This window comes from Megalops cyprinoides, chromosome 25 (assembly GCF_013368585.1).
Source record: "Megalops cyprinoides isolate fMegCyp1 chromosome 25, fMegCyp1.pri, whole genome shotgun sequence".
NCBI lineage: Eukaryota > Metazoa > Chordata > Actinopteri > Elopiformes > Megalopidae > Megalops > Megalops cyprinoides.
This window is the reverse complement of record NC_050607.1, coordinates 12,317,982-12,326,940: the sequence shown is the minus strand read 5'-3', so window position 1 is coordinate 12,326,940 and position 8,959 is coordinate 12,317,982.

The following is an 8,959-nucleotide window of genomic DNA, read 5'->3' as shown; positions in this document are numbered from 1 at the left end:
TTTATGATGTTCCTTTAATCTACGACGTTGAATCACCACAAGTGGTATACCACACATAAAGGTACAGCACTCTTGAAAGACGACATTGAAATGCACAATATTCCAAAACATATCAGTCATTGCCGCTTATGTGAATGCAGTTTTACACATGTGAAGTGGCAATAATCGATGCATTCCAGCATCCTGTGAAGAATATTTGCAGTGCACAGGAAAGAAGGCATGGGTGCCCTCATGTCCAGCTGCCGCTGCCAGGCATCAGAAGGCTGAGCCAAACCGTGTGATCCAGGAAAACAGGTCACATCCGAAGATATGAAAAGCACACATCTTTGCCATTTAACAGATTAATAGGAACAGAATCTGCTTTTGCATAAATCTATGGAGCCATCAATGGCAGTGTGATAGACCAGAGGGCCAGAGTCTGACAGCTATTCTGTTTTACAGCAGGCAAAGGATGGGGAAAGTCTCACAGTTTCAAGAGCAGTTTCACAGTACAAGCTTAACACATGCTCAGGACTGCAGAGGGAAGGCTTGGTTTTAGAAACACTAAGATAGATTGCTTATGCTTTAAAAGAGAGAGAGAGACCCTGTCTTGTTCCTGAAGGAAACCTGCCACAAGAACTGGACATGCCTCCTCGGTGGCAGTGTGGCGTACTGAGAAAGAGCAGAGCTCCTAAACCAAAACTTGCTGCTTCGGTGCCTCATTAGACATTACAGTTGTACCCTTGGGCACGATACAAGATCCCAAATTGCCTCAGTAAATATTCATTTGTGTAAATGGATTACGTGCAGAAACTACATCTCCCAGAGCAGCTATGCCACACACAGGGGTCAGGGGTCACCTCAAGAGCAGCGTGGGCATCAGACTGGGTAACTCGTGATGTACCCCACTTTCATCTGTGAGCGCCCCGATTAGGGTGACCCCTGTCACCACCATATTGTTAGGGCATGCTGATCGGCCACCAGTGTCACCCAGCCAGCACTTTAGGACCGTATCTGTTCCTGTAATAACACCTCCTTTGCGATGTGAGCTTGGCTTTTAAGGCTGCACTTTAATCAGACAGTTCTGGGAAGCTGATGAAACTGGCTTGTTTTCCATTGGCTCTGTCATGTCTGTGGATGGCACATATATTCTAAAAACCTGCCCAGCAAATGGTAGGGCTAGTTCAGCAGGAACACTGTGCTCAACCTCTCCCAGTGTCGCTGGAACAGTATTTAAATTACAACATCAAAGCATGGCACCATTAAAAGGGCCTATCGAGGTCATGTGAGCAAATTAAACCCAGGGAAAGTATAAGGTTTGTGCAACGTATACTCTACCAAGAATGTAGAAATGTGACGTCTGATAGGCATTGATACTGGTGTGTATGCTCGGCAAGTCCAAGGTCCACTTCTCAGGTTTGTTTTCAAGGTACATAATACTCTGATCCAGTGAAACTTTCTATCATGGCAAGACACACTTCATATGAGCAAGAGGCATGATTTTAGTGTGAGCTACTCATTAGCGATGCATATGGTATTTCTCATATGGTGCTTATATCTTTACCATGAACGCCAACAGAAACCATCTGATGTTACATATTACAGCCCATGTTCTCTCACAAGTACTCACTACTTGAGACTAGACTGAGGCCAGTATGGTTTGGTTTGGAAATTCACACACCTTTGTACCCTTCGTGCATCAAGGGTTGGATATAAAACACTTGTTCACACCTCACATGAAGTATAACTTCATAAAGCCTTCTGAAGGCATACGCAACACAAACATGGAAATATCACTTCATGAAGCAGCTGTAAGCAACTACTGTGGTTGTAGCAAGTGTCAAGTGGTAAGTGAAAAGCCACGTTTTCCCAAGCAAGGTTTAATTTCATCCATAACACGTGATAAATTGCTCTATGTTAACAACCTCAAAGCCCTTGCAGTTATTTATGTTTTACGTCATGCAATTTTCATGTAAATGCTGTGTGTGCTTTGTGAAAACTTTACTAAGTTACACTTAATACAAAGCCTGACCAAACAGCCTCTCTTAAATCGGCTCTCACGCTAAATCAGCTTGTTATCCTCAATATATCATTCACACCGGATTCTAATCGCATCACCTTTTAATGAGCTTTTAAGGACCCATCTTGATGAGAATTGTTACAAATGACAGCTGAGAAAATGTTCCTGACTGTGTGGATAACAATGAATCTAAAAACGACCTAATTATTTTTACACCGTGGAGAAGATACCCGGCGCATATTACTCCTGTGTAAAATCTTGGGTCATTTAGGTTAGGTTCCAATACAGAGAGTGCAGATAGAGTGAGCCAGTGAATATAGATGTACATCCGCTGGGATGTGTGTTGAGTGATAGCAATTAAAACCAGAAGTCCCAATTTCGAAGCTCGCAGAAATTCAAAGAGAATTATTCAGGCCCCTCCTTTATTTGATTACGGGCCCTAATTCTGACCTCTCCGAGCCCCCGCGTCTGTGGCGGCATGACCACGGCGCCTTCGACCAATTAGCTCAATCATTTGGATGTAACGGACGTGTTGTCAGAATGCCGGGATGGCATCGAACACTTCAATTTGACAGTTGAATCTCAATCCACAAATTATTTACCGAAGGGCATAAATATTTGATTCCTGTACCTTACAGCTGAAGATCGGGATTTCATACCTCAAGGTCTGAATATGGAATTTTTAAAGTAAAAAAAACACAGATGTTTAATATAAATATTTTAACTCCCCCCTATCTATCTCACACTCATTTACTATTTCAAGCAACTATTAGTGTTTTAACACTGCAGGAAAGCGACTTTATTGAAATGCAATGAAAACTGCACAGAAAAGGCAAAGTTAACTAATGGGCTCAAATTTTCAAACGAATGCAAGATTAAAGTCAATTGAGTCTCCCAATGGGTTTTTAGACTAAAACCCTTTGAAAAGCAACCCCATAGTGGGTTTCAGATAAAAAATAGGGCTTGTCCTGAAATATTAATAATATTTTATACTCTCATTACAGTAAGCAATAATGGTTGTTCGGAACTTATTTAAATCTTTTTTTGCACTTGGGTACATATGTTTTTATGCCATGTAGGATGACGTGTGAGTACCTCAAGTCATGGAAGGAGGCAAATGGCACCCTAGCGTCCCCTTGAAATTTCCAGTAAATTGGCCATTTTTTAAAATACAATGGAGCATTTTCATATTTGAGTGGTGTGTTTCCGAAAATCAAAAGGAGAGTAAGAATGATTTATTTCTCCACCCCCCGAACACCCCACCCCCACCCCGTCCCCTGCGTTCAGTTTAAATTAATAATTTTTCAGGGGAAATGGTTGATATTTCTCGAAACTTTTCTTTTAAAACACAGAAAAAGAAGTTAAAAAAAAAAGTGTCTGTTTCGAACGCTGAAAAACTTGTGGTCCGACTTTAATCCACAGAGAGGGAAACAACGAACAAATCAGTTCACGAAGTGGAGGAGAAACTTGAAGGGAGCTCTTTTGGATGTTCTGTGTTTCTATTTAAGGAGCAGATTCAGCCCTCTTTTGAAAAACATCAATTCTGTAAGATATCAGTGTACTGCATGCATACTGTACACACTTGTAGGGCTGGGGCCCCCTAGAGATCCAATTTCTCCTACAGGCCCCCTGTCTCCAGAGTCTTCACTCTTCTCTCCCATTCGTGCCCACCTATCCTATTCAAAAAATATCCCCCCCCAAATTTTTTTTCAAGGTTTTTTTTTTCATGTAAAGTTACTGTTTAAATGGTATTTTGACTCAACGCTTCTTAAAATTGGATTAGAAGACTCTGTGGAATGTAACCATGAAGGATGTGAAACGCAAGTTGGATTCCTTACGTTCTCACACATTCCGCTGCACTTATAGCAGAAAAATGCCCACGATTATTTCGGCTGGCGGAATGCCCTGCTTTGACAGACTGTGAAGGATTGCGAAGATTTTATTTAAACAGCTAAAAACATGCCGCTTTGAAAACAGATCATATAAAATCAATAAACTACAAAGAGAAATTCTGCGGCAGCTATTAGCACACGTTATCCATATTTTGGGAATTTTGATTGCATCCGCAATCCTTTTCTTAGAAAAAAACTTTATATCCGCAAACATTCAATATATGACACAACAAATGACACTCGCTAGGGGCAGCTCATTCAAGAGAAGCACAGACTGCAATCTGCATGCAAGAGGTTAATGAAAGTTGTGTTCTGCCCTGTATTCTCTGCACTCACTCTGCCGTTATGTTGTGGCAGGTATTCTTTCTTTGGAGGATCTACGTATGTCGAAAATAGCGTGCCAGTGCAAAGAACGAGGGGAAGGCGTGTGGAAATTATGGATGAAGGATCTGAAATTTTTCCTGTCACGTATAATGGGGTAGGAGTCATTAAAAAAATCACTGCAGGCCTAATTAAGAAAGGACATCTGGTCTCTTCTTACGGAATGGATTTCAACGGCATACAAATAATATTTATATGACAAGCTGAGAGATGTCACGTATCTCACTGATCATCAATCAACAAGGGAGTTTTCAAACCTCTTTCATCATTTGGCAAGCTAATGCTTTGTTTTCTTTTCAAAAACATTTCCACAAATTTCTGAAAGAGAGCAATACGTCTCCTGTCATTTTTCAATTGTTATTTTATGTTGCTGTCAATGGAGCACAGTGAAAGTTTCTCTCTGAGGATGTTTGCTTTGCAAACGACTTCAGTTAAGTATGATATGGTAAGTATGGTAGTAAGTATGGTTTCATATCACGAGCTTATGCCAGAATTGAGTGTGGTGGGTCCTTTTACACTAGTAAGGTCAACTGGCACTGTAGTTGGACCAACGTGAACCCAAACACCGCCTGGAAGTTTCACACTTTATTAAGGTCTGTCAAAGCTGACCCTACATGACATGAAACATGACCCCAGTCTTAAGGCCTTTATATGGCATACATAATTCCTTCATGACTATGGCATTTCCGTGTCATATGGCTATCATAAACAACTGTACTGCCGAGTAACAGCGTGAGGTGATATGTTTCATATGTCTACAAAATGAAAACACGACATGTGAAAAGGTCAACAAGTACTTGTACTTAAAAGCTACAGGCAATTGCCACATTTGTTAAGATATTTGAACTCAAGGAGAGAAATCTCCAAGCTTCCAGTTTTCTTCCACCAAAACAATCTTGAGAGGATTGGATATTATTGTTTTATAGCTTCTAAAGTGTTACTGGCCCAAAGAGAAGACCTCAATGTTTGTACACACTGCTATAAGAAATGACAACTGAACTTGACCATCCGGTTGAAACAAATTCAGGTGATCACTCTCTTGTCAGTAAATTACAATACATTACATTTTGCAGACGCTCTTATCCAAAGTGATGTATAAAATGAGCACAGTTCCCCGTACTGTCGCTATACTTGCTGTATGCACTTTTGTAAGTCGCTTTGGATAAAAGCGTCTGCTAAATAAATAAATGTAAATGTAAATGTTATATTTACACTGCTGACATCCTGCAGACACTCTTATCCGGAGTGACTCCGGTAGTCAAGCAAAGATGGAAGCCAGCAAAAAGGTGCAAAGGGTTACACAAACGAGGACACCACCATCCACACACTAACAGTAAGTCAGTGTCAAACACAAAGCTGAAAACCACTAATGCTCACCCATCTCAACATGCAACTGCAACATAATATACCCAACAGCACTGGATATTTACTGTTGTATTTATCAATTTACTATTGCAGGGGATTGGTGGGTGGAGGGAGTCAAAATATATAGTGTTAAAACATAGGCAACCTGATAACTGCCCAGTCGGGCAACACCATTTTAAAGTATAAGCCCAGCCCTGAGCGTCTTCACAAGGAGAGTTTGTGAATGCTTGGTATGTTCAACCAAAAACACGGATGTTATTTCTGTGGGTTATACTTTATCATGTAACCAGCTGAAACGCCTTTAAAGCCAAATCTTTAAGTACCCTCCTTTCACATCTTATGTAAAGTCACACCACTACAGAATGGCATGTCTGACATATAATGTATGTTTTTTGTCAAAGAAATGTTGTGAGGCATCTTTGCTCACCTTCTTCATCACCAGTGATGACATTATTCATAATTTGTTCTATTGACTATATCTGACTCATGAATCCACCTATACTGCAAGTCACAGTCATCACTACAGAAATGCTTTTCAAAAGCAGGATTAACCAGTCCATTGAATGTCTATATTCACTTGCATGTTTAATCATGCAGTTGCTTCTTGGCCTGAATAATTACCTGTGGCCATCACATGTGTCACTGGATATGAAATTACACTTAAGGGTAGTATAGGCACTTAGAGAAGCTGCATGAACTAGTGTCAAATATGAATAATTCATCAATTATAGGATAACCCTCACATCCAAAGGATATCTTTTGATCATGTGGTTTTATAGATAAATGTCTACCAACAGCCCGCTGTGAGCTCTGCATATGGTGAGATCTACTTCATGTTAACAAGCAAGAAGAGCAGGGGTCGGCAAACAGTCAGAATGTGGATTTCGGACCAATTATGGGTTGTTGGTAAAATAATAACCTACCACACACACTGTTATAATGCATTCATCTCCATCTGAGTTTGGTAGCAGGGTGGCATGTAACACAGGACTGACTAAGCTTAAAGACAGGTGCCACGATTGCTGGGTCAAACAAAAAGTCAGAACAGGAGAATAAATTATCACATAGCTATTATACTGGTTTTCATTTGTCTAAAAAAATGTTCTGATAAATCTTTTTAGGTACACCTGCCATGGCTTTGTTGGCTGCTGAGAAGCCTGGGGCGTACAGGTGTTCCCGTACACAAAAGACTTTATTTCATAAATTATTTCACGGTGCCCAAGTCAAAATGTTTCAAACCACACAGCGGTGTTCAGAGCCAAAGCCCACTGCCGCAGAGCAGAGCACTGGTAAAAGAATACGTCCTGTTGTGCTTTTAGGTAATGTTTTGCCTTGCATATGTGTGGGTTCATGTATGAATAAAAATGATCAATGCTTGAGAGTTTGCAAAACCTCACAGACTCACTGGAAGTCTACTGGAATCTACATTTATCCCAGACTTAATGGAATAATTGAACAAACTACGCTTATTCAATGGATGGGCATAATTCATACCAACGTAAATTTGCTATTAAACAATAGCAATTATACAGTGTTATAATTTTTCCTTCCCTTGACATTGAAATGAGAGAATGTGCAACTTAAATCAGTAGCATCAGTGTAACTGGTACAAGCATATGCTCATAAATGTTCTCTGCTTTCTTCAGCACTTCCTCACAGTACAGCTTTAGAAATATTTCAGCTGTGTAGCTTGCTAGTTAGCTAACATCAAAAACACAAATGATGGTAGACAGAGGCCCTTGAATATTTGACACAGTTAAAAAGAACAAATATACAGTACACTGCTGTTTTAACAATGACTACTGTGAGGAAAACATTCAAAATGTACTTCACAAAATCAACAGGGGTACAGTGGACTGTTTTCTCCAGGGTTTTAGCGAAGTGTTGTTCGAAGAAACCAGAACTTAGACAGTGCTGAAAGCAGAAAGCACAGGGAGTCCATCAGATGGAAAGAAATCCTTTAGATGACATTATTTTTCACAAAAAAAGACCCATCCCAAGGAGGCTCAAAGGAACAAAAACAGATCTAAGATGTGTGTGTGTGTGTGTGTGTGTGTGTGTGTGGTGTTGGGGGGGGGGGGGGGGCGTTCTCAGACTAATACAAGAGAACAGTCATAACCCAACATGAAAGCTAGTCTTTTGCACTTTCCATACATGTATCCAACATCTACTACAGACTGGGTGTTGCATGCAGTGTGAAAGCGCTACAGGTGCACGCCAACTTCAGGAACTCTGGTGTAGGGTCTTAAAAGTAAAAAGGAAACCCAAGCACCCCAGACATCAGATGAGCTGTCAGTACCTTGGACAGTGGCCCTGCACCCTATAGGTAGCTCACATGCCACGCATGATACGGTCAAAAAGCCGCTGGTGATCGGCAATCGGCTTTGTACCTGTGGAGAGTGGCAGCACCACCCAACATTCAGAGAAGCCCTGGAGCAGAGATGCCAATCTCAAGGAACGGCAAATGGCCGAGGGAGGTGTCAAATTAAGCAGCACATTTTGTAGTAGTAGTAGATGCCTAGTCTTGCATAATGTACCTAATTGTAAGTAACTGTCAGATGACTTGGGCTACATAAAATATATATCATAAAAGCATTCATTAATATGTGTTTTGGAAAATAAATACATAAAATATCAGCATAAATAAATGTTGACTACATTTCACCTACATTCATGAACATATTTTTTGATATATCACAAATATATTTTTGATATAGTTTTATTTTGGCAGGTTTAATGTCAATAGTTTGCCATTCTAGCTACAGTGCTTAGCTGCTGCCATTCTGCACATTCCATTTTGAGCTTTTCGTGAAGGCGTGTACACTGCCGAAGATGGAAAATAGACTTGCTCAAAGAGCAAAGTCTGCACTCCTGTGTATTGACAACTGTTGCTCCATTTAACAAACAGACACGAAACTGCCAGCAGAGTGCGTGAGTGGATTAACTACAAGCGTGAAGTGGATCCTGATGTACATTCATACAACACGGCTTTACCGGGAAACAGGTAGGAATATTGCATAAATTTGTGCTTCAACCTTAAAAGCACAGCCATGCTAAAAATTGTATAAAGTTCACCAATTTATCAAATGTTGGCATCTGTGCCAGACACGCAGCCAACGAGAGAATCTCACACCCACACATTAGTCACATGTGCTGTCTTTCCATTATAGATCCATTACAGAGGAAAAGACTGGCCAGCCCTGCCTCCCCTTCCTCCCATATAATCGGTGCCAAGTCTTTCAGGGCCCTGGAATGATTTTGTCATTGTTTTTTTCCATTTCATTTCACTGGAACTCAGAGTTTCTATTTGAGTTGCCACACT